The sequence below is a fragment of the Camelus ferus genome, chromosome 2 (assembly GCF_009834535.1).
Source record: "Camelus ferus isolate YT-003-E chromosome 2, BCGSAC_Cfer_1.0, whole genome shotgun sequence".
Classification (NCBI taxonomy): Eukaryota; Metazoa; Chordata; class Mammalia; order Artiodactyla; family Camelidae; genus Camelus; species Camelus ferus.
In genome coordinates this window covers 7,752,289-7,768,103 of record NC_045697.1, presented here as the reverse complement: position 1 = coordinate 7,768,103, position 15,815 = coordinate 7,752,289, and the positions used below count along the sequence as shown (strand labels likewise).

Genomic DNA, 15,815 nt, shown 5'->3' with positions numbered 1-15,815 from the left:
TCAAGCCACCAGCACCCCTTGCCTGGGTGATATGTTTTAACTGTCTCCTTCCTGCCAATTTTGTCCCATGTAGTCTATTTTGAACACGGAAGCAGAGTGATCCTTTAAACAAAGAAATCATGTTATTTTTCCACCCAAAATGGCACCCACATTCTTAACAACTAGCTTACAAGGATGTAAATTATTTACAGCATTCCCTGTCCAACTGAAAGTCATCCCCTCTTAATCCCTTCTTTCCTCCACCCTCTGACCATACTGACTCCCTGATAAGCCTTGAGCCCACTGACTGCATCATTTCAGAGCTTTAGCTCTGGACCTGTCCTTTATCTGGAACACTCTGGGCTCAGATATCAATATAATTTCATTTCTTATTCCTTAAGGTTCCTGCCCAAATATCGCTTTTGTGGTGAGGGTTTCTCTGACCGCCCTCATTAAAATAGACTGGGATTTCAAAATGCAGAATAGATGAACAAGATTTATACTGCGTAGCACAGGGAAATGTATACAAGATCTTATGGTAGCTCACAGAGAAAAAAAATGTGACAATGAATATATGTATGTTCATGTATAACTGAAAAATTGTGCTCTACACTAGAATTTGACACAACATTGTAAAATGACTATAACTCAATAAAAGAACAGTTAAAAACCATAGCAAGAACACTGTCCCTTCACCCACAGCATGGTTTTCCCTATACCCCCACTCTAATTCACTTTAACTACAACATTCTACATTTTTGTTCCCTTTTTTATTATTGTCTAACTTTTCCTACCAGACTATGAACATAGGATTTTTATTTACAGCCCACAGCAGGTAGAACATGATCTGGCATGAAGCAGGCATTCAATGAATATTTATCGAATAAAAATTTCAGATTTGAAGTAAATGCATGAGTTACGAATTGCTTTTAAAAATTACTTACTACGGATGGAATCTTTTTTTTTTTTTCCCTAAAATTGGTCCATGTTTTGAGAAAGCCAAACACTGTCAGCATGATTTGGTTTTATTGGTAGTCATGTCGAAAGAGGTTCCACTTGACTCATTCATTTTGGAAGTGGTTCAAGTATGAGTCTACTGTCTAAGGAATTCTAATTGGCTACTCTGATGGATTAGATATGAGTTTGAAAAAACCACAGTGAAGACAACAACAGCACTATGAGTGGTAGAGTGTGCATCTCCTGAGTGCGTGCTCCATCTGAAGCTAGTACGGTAGGTAGCGCTTACTACTTGGAAACTTGGATATCTGGCTTTCTCTTGTTCTTCAAGCTGCAAAATCATTGTCTGTTGGTATTGATTACGTAGTTGTAAGGGGTAAGAGGGTGTTTAAGACTCAAGGGCATACTAGTTAATTTTGGCTGGCTAGCTGGGTTGTTTGACTAATACATGCACTTAGATATTCATTTGTTTTTCTTGTTTGCTTACAGTTTTTGAGGAAGCAGAACCTTGGATTTGGCCACACACTGAGCCCCTAGAGCATAAGACGTAAGTGCCAGCAGAGAGGCAGCGTGGGCTTGACGTGAAAACCGAGCTCTCATCTTGGTCCTACCTCTTAATACCTGTGCAACCTTGTCAAAGTCACTTTGGTTCATACTTCCCAGGATCTACTCAGAGAGGCGCAGCCACACCAATTCGTGCACTAATTGGGCTTTTCTAAGAGAAACCGCTCGCCAGCCGTGAAATTCAGTCTCATCTGCAACGTTGTGTGTAAATTTAAGCCGGTTGGCTGGCCTCTCGTGTGATTTTTGTGATTGATGAGGTTTTCTATTTCTGTGACAGTGTTTCTCTGGGAGAAAGAACCAGCACTGGGGCCAGATTGCTAACAATATCATTATGATTTTATTATTGTCCTGGTTCTGGAGATCCATAACTCAGGTTTTCTATTAGCACATTACTCAAGTCAGACAGTGGGAAAGCAATCACTTCTGCTGTGGGGCAGCACAAGCCACCTGGCTTTTGGAATTGCTTGTTCAGAGGCACTAGAAAATTAAGTGCAGTGACCAGCATGAAAGGTGGTTTTTCCTCCTTGTGCATCTGTAGACTGTGTGTGAAATTACAGTCTCCCTGGAAAGGGAGATGCATAAGACTCATTAACATTTGGAGGATAAATACACACTCACCAAGAGGTAAATATGCCTATTACAGTAAGAAGCATGTATCAATTTCATTGGCAGTCTCACACAGGCAACGACTAATGTTGCTAGGCTGGAAAGATCTTAGTGGGACCTGAAATTGATAGGTTTTAATTTAGGGAAACATTAGAAGAAAAAAAAATGAAAAAAATAATTATCATGATTTTGAAGAGATGAAGAAGACATGGTGTGCAAATCTGAGCAAAATGCCGATGGCTCTTCTGTTCTTGGAACTCCAAGGAAGAGATTCCAGGAAGAGACAGAATGTGAGAAAACTTACCTTCAACCTTGCTGGCTGTGCTGTTATCAATTTAAACCTAAATTTAGGATAATTTATACTTTCTTGTATTAGTTTACTAGCGCTGTCTGTTAAGTACCGCAGACCGGGAGGCTTAAAGCACAGAAATTGATTGTCTCACAGTCCTGGAGGCTAGAAGTCTGAGATCAAGGTGTCCACAGGATTGGTTCCTTCCGAGGTCTCTCTTCTTGGCTGGTTGCTGGTCACCTCCTCCCTGTGTCTTTACAAGTTCTTTTCTCTGCACTTTTGTGTCCTAATCTCTTCTTATAAGGGCAGAAGTCATTGGGTTAGAGCCCACCTTGGTGACCTCATTAACTTAATGACCTCTTTAGATACCCCATCTCCAAACACTGTCACATTCTAAGGTACTGGGAGCCTAGTAACAAACACGTGTTCATATTTTTTCTTTCTTTTTTTTTTTTTTTTTTTTTTTTTGCCAGAAGAAGGGGTCAAAATTCAACTCCACCCATTCATGCAAAATGTAAATGGTAGGTCTTAGCCTGTTTTCCAGAAGAGAAAATGGAAGTTCTCAAAGGTCAGGAAGCTATCGTAGTGAAACAGATGAAAAAAGAGAGAGAGATTGCATCAGGAAAATCAGTATGCTCCTCTCCAAGGTGCCCTTTGTGTCAATGATTAAAATTTAGGAAGGACAGACCTAGAAATGTGAAGGAAAATAAGACTTAAATCCATAATGCTGTTCTTCTAATTTCTAAGTATTCATATTAATAGTGAAATGCTGAGAAAGTACCAATGATACTAAAAACATTCATTTCCTTCCTCAAGAAATTACATAAGCAACTGAACTTAGAAATAAGTGGACGTATATTTGAATAAAGAATTTGGATAATTTATATATCAGTGAGTATCTTCTTTATGTACAATTTAATATGAAACATTAGGATATTTAAAGAGTGGTATAAGAATAAATATATCTTGTTTGGAATGTACACTTAAATAATTACATTTTCAGTTTTATAAGATTGAAGTCTGCTGAATGCAACTCCAATTTTTATGGAATCTTAAGACAGTATCTTATTTTCTTATGGGATCCAGCTACTGTAAATTGGAGGGAATTAAATTTTATATTTATTTACCTTGACATTCTATATAGAGTTTCTTCAAGGTAAGTATATCAATATTGCTTTGTCTAAATCACAATATAGTGTGATCAGAATTGTATCAGGAGTCTGTTTAGTAGCTTCATGACAAGTCATCATTTCTAAATCATTCATAGTGGCAGAAAGGAGAAACAGGATGATGACTGAGCTAGAATTGAGAAATCCTGCATTGCAGTCCCTCCTCAGCTGTCATTGTGTCTAGTGATAAAGGACAAGTTAACAAAACCTATCCAGAATTTAGTTTACTCATCTGTGAAAAGGAGAATATCAATCCTGACATGTGAGTTTCAAGTCAGATAACATGCATGTTAACTCCAAGAATGTGTAAATGTAAAAGTTCACTGTTGTTATTATCATCCTTGAGGAGGAGAATGGCCCACTGTGTTGTCTTCTAAGCACTTGATAAACCCTGGGAATTCAATGAGAAATAGGCACAGTCCAGTCCTCAGGCACCAGGAGGTTGACAACAGGGTGAAGGAGAAGGACAGGGAGATTTGTGATCACGAATCCCCAGTGATGCGTGTTACAATGTATACCCACGTGGTGTGCTCTCGGAACAAAAGGAAGGGACGCAAAACCCTGCCGGGGTGAGCAGTGAGTGCAGAAAGAGGCAGCAAAAGTTTCCTCAAGGCGATACTAGAGCTGAATTGATGAATATGAGCAGGAGGTGGCCAAGTCCACAGAACACTTTTTTATACATGATCCATTCTATGAGCCACTACATTATAACCCATTCAACTCTACACACAGAAGCTAATGGGAGTTTCAGTTGTGCTTGGATCTAATTGGTGATTTTTAAGAATAAATAAAAACTTAACTTCCACATGGACTTTTATGGATCTTCTGGAAGTTTTAGTTTTTTGTAGGTTAGTATTTATACTTTGCTGTGGCATGTGTGGCAGGGTGTTCTTCCCAAAGATTGTCACAATACTTCCCATCTGGAATGCTCTTTCTGTGATGCGCCTTTGCCATTCCTTTGATCCAAGGATGGGGTCTTTGCTCCTTCCATTAAATCAGGGTGAGCTTACCAGCATCAATAGACAGAGGATGCCAGAAATGATGATGTGTAAGTGACTTCTGAGGCTGGACCATGAAAGGTGATGCAGCTTTGCTTTGTGCATTGGAATAACTGTGTGTGGAGAGGAAGCAGACCACCCTTCCTGGAGGCATCATGCTATTAGGAGCCCGGGCCATACTGAAGGGAAGTGTAGGTGCTCTGGGCGGCAGTGTTGGTCTTTGATCTTCTGGGGCCAAGCACCAGACATGTTAATGAACAAACCTTCAACCTCACATCACCCTCTCCAGCCATTTCAGTCTTCTGTGAGCCTCAACATCATTCCCTTTAGTGTCTACAAACCACCCTCCTGTGTGCTATCTGAATTTCTGACCCCCAGATCCACATAGTTAAATGGTTGCTTTAAGCTGCTAAGTTTTGGGTCAACTTATGAAGCAAAGAATTGAAGTAGGATTTGGTACTAAAAGTGAGATGTGCTGCTGTAATAGAAACCTAAAACCCATGGCTTTGACTCTGGATCAGAGAGTGAGCAGAATCTGGAAATGCCTTGAGAAGAATGTTGGAGAAAGCTGGGATTCATTGGGGGAATTATTATAGGAGGCTGGAAACAAGGTAGTTCTGTGTAGTAAAAAAGTTTGGTAACACCTTCTCCTGTGGTGATGTGGGAATAGAAACATTCCTTAATTATCCAGACTGGTTTGATTAGATAACGTTCAGGAAGAATGTGGGAAGAGCCAGCTAATTTATTCAATCTGTTTGATCTGTGTTGGCTGACATTTAGATAAAGAGAAATAACAAGAAACTGCTCAATTTTCAAGCAAAATGTATAGGAATTATAAAGAAACCAGAATTCGCTGGGTTCCAAAGAAATAAAAACACAAGGCAAAGCAAAACATCAAAACAAAAAATCAAGTGAAAAAGGGCCTCTGGGCGAAAATAAAATGAAGGCTGCTCTCAGGATAACAATGAAGCCAAAGGTGTCATTTTAAAAAATGATTTTAAGACTTCAGAAATACGTAAGGTGGGGTGCCTCTTAGATCCTTTCAGATCAGCACAGGCCCCCTGAGGATCTGAATGGTGTGCCTCACAGGCTGTCTCTTGCACCACAAGGCTTCTAAGTATCTTAAATCTTCCCCAGCAGCCTCAAAAGGAAACGGAGGGAAAAAAGGGTCCATCCCAAGGAGGTATGTAGATGTGTTCTTTTCTTTTTTTAATAGAGTTACTTATAAATAGATACACATCGAAGCCCATTTTTTTTAAGAGTAAGGGATTGAAAGGGCCAATTCGTATAAAGAGAAACATCCATTTTTTTTTAATATACAGGAAGTAAGCTGAAGGGGCCACTTAGTTAAAAAAAATGAGTCACTTCTTAAATAATTGGAACTTTGATTCAGAAATCTGAACTGAAACCCCAGATAGCAGAGCTAAGAGTCAAGGATAACAATTAACAAGGAGTGACACTGACCCTGATCAAGAATTGGCAAGTTGTCTCCGGCCTGCGCCACCACTGGACTGTGTACGTGTGTGTGTGTTGCAGGGGGTGAGGGGGCAGACAACACTCTTTAGTTTATAGAATTTTTTTTTCTGCATTTCAGCAACTTGATGGATATATTTTTTACAGCTTTGCTGAAGTATAATTGATAAGCAAAATCTGTTCATATTTAATAAGGACAATTTGATGAATTTGGACATATGCATACACCCACAACACCATCAAGGTAATAAATATATCCATCACCTCCCAAAGCTCCCTTCTGTTCTTTTGATCTGTGTGTGTGTGTTAAGAACACTTAACGTGAGATCTACCCTTTTAATAAATGTTTACGTGTACTACAGCATATCTTACTACAAGCTCTATTTTGGACAGATCTCTAAGCTTAGGGATCTCATACAATTGTGATTTTATACACATTGATTAGCAACCCCCCAATCCCCACTTTCCCCAGTCCCTAGAAGCCATCAAAACTTCTATAAGTCGGACTATTTTAGATATCTCACACTAGTGGAGCTATGTGGTATTTATCCTCCTGTGAATGGCTTGCTTCACTTAGCATGATGTTTTCAAATTCACAAATGCAAATGGTAGAACTTCCTTCTTTTTTAAAGGCTGAATTATATTCCATGATATATATATATATATATGTATATATATGTCTTTATTTATCTGTTGATGGTCTTTTGGATTCTTTCTATACGTTGGTTATTATAAAAAATGTTTCAATAAACCTGGGACTGCAGATAGTTCTTTTGGATCCTGATTTCAATTCTTTTGAATATATAGTTAAAAGTGAGATTGCTAGATCATATGGTAGTTTTATTTTCAATTTTCAAAGGGATCTTCATATCGTTTCCCAAAGTGGCTGCACTATTTTACATTCCCACCCACAGCATAGTGTTCATCCCACTTTCTCCTCAGTGGCACTTGTTATGTCTTGTTCTTTCGATAACAGACAGCCTAACAGGCATGAAGTGACATCTCATTGTGCTTTTGATTTGCATTTCCCTGAACATTAGTGATACTGAGCATGTTTTCATATACCTATTGGCCATTTGTATGTTTTCTTTGGAGAAATGCTATTGAAGTTCTCTGCCCATTTTAATTAAATTATTTGTATTTTTGCTATTAAGTTGTAGAAGTTTCTTATATATCTTGGATATAAACCCCTCATCAGAAATACAGTTTGTGAGTATTTTCTCCCATTCTGTGGGTCACCTTTTCATTTGGTTGATTGCTTCCTTTGCTGTTTAGCTTACAGTTTTTCCCATTAATAGACACTGTGTCCTAGATCTGTCACATGGAGGGGGCTTCCTCTTGATATGGATCTGACTTTGATGATAGGATTCTAGACTTGGAGTTGATGCCATCATAATGGGACCAAATTTTAGCAGTCTTAGCACAGAGCATGAATGCATCTTGTATATTGGAGGGATGTACATTTTTGTGATCAGAGGGCAGCCTGTGGTTAGCTGTATCTGTAAAAGATGGCCATGACAACATCGCTCACACTCTTTCATCATGTGAACATCCAGATTTGGGGATGGAGGCAGCAGTTTATGACTGCTTTGAATATGGCAGAAGCGACATTGCAATTTCCAAGGCTTGATCCTAAAAGGTGATGGATGGGGCTTTTGCTTTATCCATTGGAACACTCATGCTTGAAGCCCCAGCTGTTGTTTAGACAGTCCAACTGCCCTGGGGTAGCCTTGTGTGAGCAGGCCAAGTGACATGGTGAGATCGCATGCATGCTCTATAGTCAGCAGGCCGAGTCCTCTATTCATCCCAGCCCAGGCACCAGACATGTCAGATAATTCCAGCCCCCAGCCATCATGCGATGGCCAGTCTTTAATCCATTCAAGCTGAGGCCCCAGCTTGATGAAGCCGGGATGAGCTATCTCTGCTGTACTCTGTCCAACTTGCTGACCTTCAGAATTTGAGAACATAATAAGAAATGTTGCTTTAAACCACTAGGTTCTGATTCAATTTTTTATGCATGAAAGTAACCAGAACAGTATATTCAAGAGAATTTTTATTATAATGTAACTCAAACCCACAACCTTGCTATAAAATAATTAAAAGAAAAATCTAAGAACATAAATAAAATTAAAAGTTCCCTTCATACACACATCATCAAGCCACTCCTGTTAGCAAAAGCATCTCTTATTTTAAGCTAAATGTGCATTCGTCCAGGTGGCTTTTGTATTTATACACTTTACACATAGAAGTATGATGTCTTCTAAAATATCTTGTAGAATAATATTCACATTGTTCAAAATACTACTGTTTGAATTTATTAAGTTACCTTGAAAATATTAACATTGCAGCCTATGTAAATATTCATCATTACTTTTAAAAGCAGAGCTGAAGTGCGACTTTCATGGGCTCTACCAAAGTTTGCCTCCCTGGGCCCCTTTTACATTAAAAAAGTGATATAAATGATCTTTTATGACTATACTGGTATAAAAATGAATATAATCCAGGATGGAATAATTATTATATAATTATTGTTAGATCCATTTTCTCTGATACTCAAAGAAATTAAAAGGAAAGTATTTGTGTGGGCCCTGGGCACTGGGCCTGCTGAGCTTAATGCAGAACCGGGCTCTGGCCGAATCTCACCTTATGGAGAGTCACAATTTATTTAGCTGTTTTTTCACTGAAGAACGTTTAAGATGCTTCTACAATGTCAATGATTTTCACTGTTGAAATGATGCTGCATTTGTTATGCTCGTATTCTCTCTCTCCTCTGTAGGCCCCTGGATATGTGTTTTTCTAGAACACATACCTAGAGGTAGGATTGCTACAGTGGTGGACACAGGCATTTTCAAATATTTGATAAATTTCCCCAAATTACCTTCTCAGAAGTCTGTCATAATTTACAATATTTTCAACTATGTAAGGCAACTTCCTTTACATTATATACGGTTAATAGTATCAGTTTGGTATATGTAATAAAAAATAATTTTGCAAAACTATTAACAAGCCCAGTGAGTGTGCATGTGTGTGTATGTCTATGATTATATGAGCATAGGAAAATGCAAAGAATGATACACACACGCTGTTAATATTAGTATCAGGGCGTCATGATGATAGAGAGAGGGCAAAGATGTAAGAAAAAAATTTAAAAATCAAAATTTTAAGAAATTATTTAAACAAATAAATGTCTTAAAGCAGAAAATATAATATATGATCTTCCAAACAATAATGTAAATCCTTCTGTCTTTATGATCTACATCCAGACCTCTAGTGATGGAAGCAGTCTATTCTAATCCTTAATCAAGAGATGACCACTATGTGGGTCAGAGTTGGACACCCGACCTCAAAGCACACTAATCTCTAGGCTGTCCACAGACTCACGGGATTTAAATTAATAGCTGAGCAAGAATAAGATGGAAGATCTATAGCCTTATGCCACAGAATACAAAGAACTAGTAGCCAATCCTTGGAGCCTGCAGCATGGTCAAGCTCTTCATTCATGTGTTAGGTAAAACCAAATAAACAAAGGAAAGTTGCAAACCCCACATATCATGGTTCCATTTGTAAGAAAAATAACGTGTACATGTCTCAGTGTTGGTTTTGTCCATTAACTATCTGTTTTTTTGGGTGTTAATGTGTTTTTCATTTGGATTCTAGCTTTTTGTGCTTGGTTTTCCTCAAACACCTGGTAATCTATGTTTCTTTCTTTAAGGAATGGATAGCATATGACTGTTTAGACCTGAAGAATGCACTCAAGTTAGAAATCAACAACTCTATGCCTCTAAAATATGGCATTTGGGCAAGTAGACCTTCTGAAAAGTGATTAGAAAGCTGGGTGGAGTATGTGAACTTGCACTTTCTACTGAGTCACACACAGGAAGGAATGTTTTCAGGTTCCCCATTACATGTCGGGCAGCTGATTAAGCTAATAGCCATTTTTTTAAATGGACATTCTGTAAACTGATAGATGTCCACTAAAGGGCAATAACTGAGAAACTGTAATTTGTGAGTATTTTTTAAAATATATAAAACAGAGAAAATCAAATCACATTAACTACCAAGCAATGGAGTGATGAACTGAAAATCCCATTGTGTCAAGTGTAACCATTGCTAATCTCACTACTAGTCTGGTCACACATCCCTTCATGGAGCGAGGTTCACATTCCACTTTTAAGCCTATCCTTCTCATTGCCTTTCCCCTACCTCTTTACTCCTCCTTCCTCTCCAATCCTCCTCCCCGCAGTGAGGAGTGAGCAGATGTTCACCTGATGACTGCTATTAAGCTCATATATAACCAAGACATGGCTGATGTAGAATTAGGGCTTACGACATTCAGTGTAGCTAGTTTGAGCAAATGGTAAACGTTGCCATCTTAGATGCTTGAGCCAGGCACAATTAACAAATCAGGGAGTCAAATTAACCCCCTTTTTAAAGAGTCTTCAGCATGTTACTATTAAAGATTATATAAAGGTCTATGACTAGAAAACAGTTACCAGGGGTAGAAAATCTGAAACTAACCAAAGGATCTAACAGCATGAAAGAGTGTCCATCAAAAGCCACATCTGCTAAGGATAAATGCTGCACGGACTTGAGTGGTGTTTAGTAATGCAGGCCAACCTCGGAGACATTGCAAGTACAGTTTCAGACCACTACAGTAAAGCAAATCTCACAATAAAGTGGGTCGCAGGACTTTTTTGGTTTCCCAGTGCATATAAAATTAAATTTACACTATCTGTAGTCTATTAAGTGTGCAGTAACATTATGTCTAAGAAAACAATGTGCACACTTAATTAAAAATTCTTAAAATGCTAAACATTACCTGAACTGTCAGAGAGTAGTAATCTTTTTGCTGGTGGAGAGACTTGTCTCAGTGTTGATGGCTGCTGACTGATCAGGGTTGTTGAAGTTGGGGGTGGCTGTGACAGTATCTTAAAATAAGACAACAATGATGTTCACTGTATTGATTGACTCTTTCTTTCATGGATGAGTTCTCTGTAGCATGCAATGCTCTTTGATAGCATTTTACCCACAGTACAACTTCTTTCAAAATGGGAGTCAATCCTCTTAAAACTTGCTATTGCTTTGTCAACTAAGTTTATGTAATATTCTAAATCCTCTGTTGTTATTTCAACAATCTTCACAGCATCTTCACCAGGAGTAGATTCCATCTCAAGAAACCATTTTCTTGGCTCATCCATAAGAAGCAACTCCTCATCTGTTAAAGCTTTATCATGAGATCTGCAGCTAGTCAGTTATATCTTCAGGCTCCGCTTCTAATTCTAGTTCTCTTGCTATTTCTATCACATCTGTAATAACTCCCTCCACTGAAGTTTAGAACTCCTCAAAGTCATCCATGAGAATTAGAATTAACTTCTTCCGAACTCCTGTTAATGTTGGAATTTTGACTTCTTCCTTTGAATCACGAATGTTCTTAATGGCAAATAGAATGGTAAATATTTCCAGACTGTTTTAATTTACTTTGCCCAGAGCCACCTACAGCCTTATGCTCATCCATGAAAGAAAGAGTCAATCAGTACAGTGAACATCATTGTTGTCTTATTTTAAGATACTGTCACAGCCACCCCCAACTTCAACAACCTATAGCACCTAAAGCAGCTATAGTCTTATGAAACGTATCTCTGAAATAATGGCCTTGAAAATCAAACTTACTCCTTTGTCCAGGGGATGCAAAATAGATGTAATGTTAGCAGGCATGAAAACAATATTAATCTCATTGTATATCTCCATTAGAATTCTTGGGTGACCAGGTACTTTATCCATGAGCAGTCATCTTTTGAAAAGATTCTTTTTTTTTTGAGTATTAGATCTCAACAGTGGGCTTAAAATATTCAGTAAGCAATGTTGTGAACTGTTGAGCTGTCATCCGTGCCTCATTCCATTTATGAGCACAGGCAGAGAATACTTAGCATCATTCTTAAGGGCCCTAGGATTTTCAGAATGGTGAATGAGCATTGGCTTCAACTTAAAGTCACCAGCTGCATTAGCCCCTAACAAGAGAGACAGCCTGTTCTTTGAAGCTTTGAAACCAGACATTGACTTCTCCTCTCTAGCTATGAAAATACTAGATGGCATCTTCTTGCGGTAGAAGACTTGTTTCATCTGCAGTGAAAATCTGTTGTTTAGTGTAGCTGCTTTCATGAATTATCCAGATCTGATTCACTTGCTGTGGCTCCTACATCAGCATTTGCTGCTTCACCTTGCACTTTGATGTTATGGAGATGGCTTCTTTCCTTAAATCTCATGACCCAACCCCTGGTAGCTTCAAACTTTTCTTCTGCAGCTTCCTTATCCCTCTCAGCCTACGCGGAATTGAATAGAGGTTAGCACCTTGCACTAGGTTAGGCTTTGGGTTAAGGGAATGTTGTGACTGGTTGATCTTCTATCCAGACCACTCCAGCTTTCTCTGTATCAGCAAAAAGTCTGTCTGGCTTTGTAAAAATCATTTGTGTGTTTGCTGCAGTAGCACTTTTAATTTCCTTCACGAGCTTTTCCTTTGCAATTACAACTCATCAACGTTTGGTGAGAGAGCCCTAGATTGTTGCCTCTATTTTCTTTCAGCATGCCTTCCTTGGTAAGTTTACCTATTTCTAGCTTTTGATTTTAAGTGAGAGGCATCAGATGCTTCTTTTACTCATTGTCTTTGTCTGGTTATTACTGGCCTAACTTTAATACACTTTTGTCTCAGGAAATAGGAAGGCCTGAGCAAAGGGAGAGAGACGGGGGATGTCTGGATGGTGGAATAGTCAGAACATGCATTTATTAAGTTTGCTGTGGGGGTGAGATTCACGGTGTCCCCAAACAATCACAATTGTAATATCAAAGATCACCAATCGCAGATCACCATAGCAAATGCAACAGCAGTAAAAAGTTTGAAATATTGTTAGAATTATTAAACTGTGACATAGAGACATGAAGTGAGCAAATGCTGTTGGAAAAATGGTGCTGGTCGACTTGCTCCATGTAGGATTGCTGCAAACTTTCAATCTAAAAAAAATGGAATATTTGTGAAGCACAATAAAATGATGCCAAGTGAAACAAGATGTGCCTATATTATTATTATTATTAAAATCTAAAAATGGCATTGCATGCTTATATTTTGACTGCTTTTTGTTGAACATTGAGGTAAAGAAGTGGGCTCTGTCTACCCATTATCAGTGAAAAGTCATCCACTGAGAATTCCGTATGTTTTGATGGCATTGTTGCTACTTGTACTAAGAGGGACCTCAGAATTCTTTCAATAGTAATGAGGAATCCACCACTAAAGCAGGTTCTAGTCTGTTTTTTCACGACCCACGTTTATGAACTTTCAAACATGTTGTTTTGTTCTAACATATAACATCTCCTATTAGCCTCAAGACCACCCAAAATCAACAAATATATATTAAATATTCATGAAGTTCCTACTAAGAGGCAGGTCATTTCATAATAACTTTTCAAACTTTCTCTTCTTTCTTTCTGTTTTCACCTGTCACATCCTTTCCTCTCTTGTGTTTGTTTCTGTCCTTCCTTTCCTTTCTGAATCATATGAGCTTTCATGATCATGTATTATTTGAAAAGGGACTGTAAACATGGGTACATCTTATGTGACATCCTATATAATTCAGGTATCTCTATACTTATCTATATAGCTAGCCTAGAAACATTTACTAAATAAAGATTAGGAGTAGAAAAATAATAGGAGGAAACTCGATGTATTGCATCCAATTCCCTCATTTTACAGGTGAAGAAACTGAGACACAAAGAGGTGACTCGACTTACCTAGATCCCATTGCAAGGAGAAAAGGCAGTAAAAACACTCAGGTCTTCTGTCCTATCCAGGGATTTTCAGTATAGTTTAAAGTTTTCCCAATTATAGCCCAAAATTATATACCAAAAATTTATGTGTGTGTGTGTGCATGGTTATATGTCATTTGAAAGTCATTTGAAAGTTGCTAAAAATGCATTTCACCCATGCAGAAATGGTGGTGATGGCAATATCAATGTGCCTATGGAAAGATGCAATGTGACCTTGAGACCTTTTCGTTTTGTGTGCCTACAACAATTGACCTCAAAATAGCTATGACTTCCCAGGCCCTCTCCCGCTCCCTTAAAAGCTTTTTTTTTTCCTTATAGGAAAATGTGTCCTTTCTTTCTCTAGCAGAGACACATGGCTTGAGATTGACAAGTAGCCTCTTTACAGATGTCAGTTCCCAGGAATCAGCAGCTCTTCCACATTGCTTCCAATTATGCTTGACAGCACCTTTGTAAAAACCTGTTGACAACCTATTTCAACTTGTCACGTGTGAATTACACTTTTCTTGCCAGGTCCTCCCTCCCCAGCAACAAATATTATGTCAAAACAAACTACATGGCCATGACGGTGAATTAGAGATTTAAGAGAACCCATCATAAGTAATTCAAAATCACTCTGGGATGAATCAAAGCTATCATGGAGATATTGCTGATTGGATTCTTTGGCACCCAGTGATAGGGAGTGTCATTGAACGTGATGGTTCTGAATGCCACTGTTACGGGAAATCTGCGCTTACCCATTAATATATACAGCTGTCAGGAATCACATCTCTGGATGCTGAAGGAACCTGCCAATGTGATATCTGAGCAACTGTCATTGCACATTGAGAATCCTAAAGGAAGAGAGAAGAGCCAGGAGCTATAAAGGTGAGAAACTGTCCCCAATTGTTAAAGGGAAGAACATAATTCATATTAGATATTACAGGTTTTTTGCACCATCTAAAGAAGGCAATTAAATAGATGTTGTATTTAAATGCTTAGCATATGCGATGCCTCTAATTAGGTACTTGAGAAATATCCAATAACTGAATGGATGCCGATTGAGTGGAATTAATGATCACTGCAGGACTGAATGGACCATTGAAGGGCAAGTCTTGCCAAACTCCAGTGCCCTGTTTGGATAGAGTAAGTAAATATTTTATCACAGAGCTAACATAGTGAAGTGAAAGCCGGGTATTATTTTTATTTTATTTGAAGGTGATTTGACAATCCTTTAATCATAAATAAACAAGAGTGTTTTAGGGGAAAAATTCAGACATCATCCTTGGCTTTGTTCTCTTGAGAATTTAATACGATTTGAATGAAGGCATAAAAGATCTATTTAGCAAATTCAGGATAAGTCTAAGCTCTGTATTTACCAGAACGTAAACTCCACGAAGACAGGGAGTTCTGCTTCCCTGATTCACTGTTTTATTTTCAACATCCGTTTCCCTGACACACATGCTCAATATAACTTTGTTGAATTATGCACAAAGCTAGGGAAAAGGGAATACACAGAAATGAGTTTCACCAGTTCTGCAGGAACTCCAGTCCTCCTAGTGTCTCTCATCTGACCTTAGAGTATCCAAGAGTTAGTTCATGTTTATCCCCAAGGATTCTTGCCTGTCCATAATTTTTATTCTTCCCTATTCTGTTCAACTGTGACTTTGTCAAAGTAAATACCTATCAAAAGTGCCACTTGCCAGCTCTATTGATGATTCCTAGGCAGAAATTGTCAGTCCTGGAGGCCAAAAAGAGAAAAAAAAAAAAAAAAGAAAAGAAAGATGTTCCTGCAACCACCAAGATGCATGGAGAACCTGTTCTTATGGGATTTCAAACTGCTCAGGTCTGAGAGCGCTAATGTCTGGCCTGGGTCCTAATTCTCCAAAGTGGAGGTTACTTCCTGGCAGTTCAATAAAATAAGTTTGGGGAGATAATTTAGTATAAACATAGATATTAAGGGTCATAATACTACTCCTGTTGCTAACA

The 15,815-nt window shown here is 38.3% G+C and overlaps 1 long non-coding RNA gene across 1 annotated transcript; it reads left to right on the top strand.

Moving 5' to 3' along the window:
* Positions 1-1,141: 1,141 nt before the first annotated feature.
* Positions 1,142-14,692, top strand: LOC116667103. Its single transcript, XR_004323864.1, has 3 exons — positions 1,142-1,210; positions 1,426-1,483; positions 14,361-14,692. It is a non-coding gene; the product is annotated as an uncharacterized LOC116667103 (long non-coding RNA).
* The last annotated feature ends 1,123 nt before the right edge of the window (positions 14,693-15,815 follow it).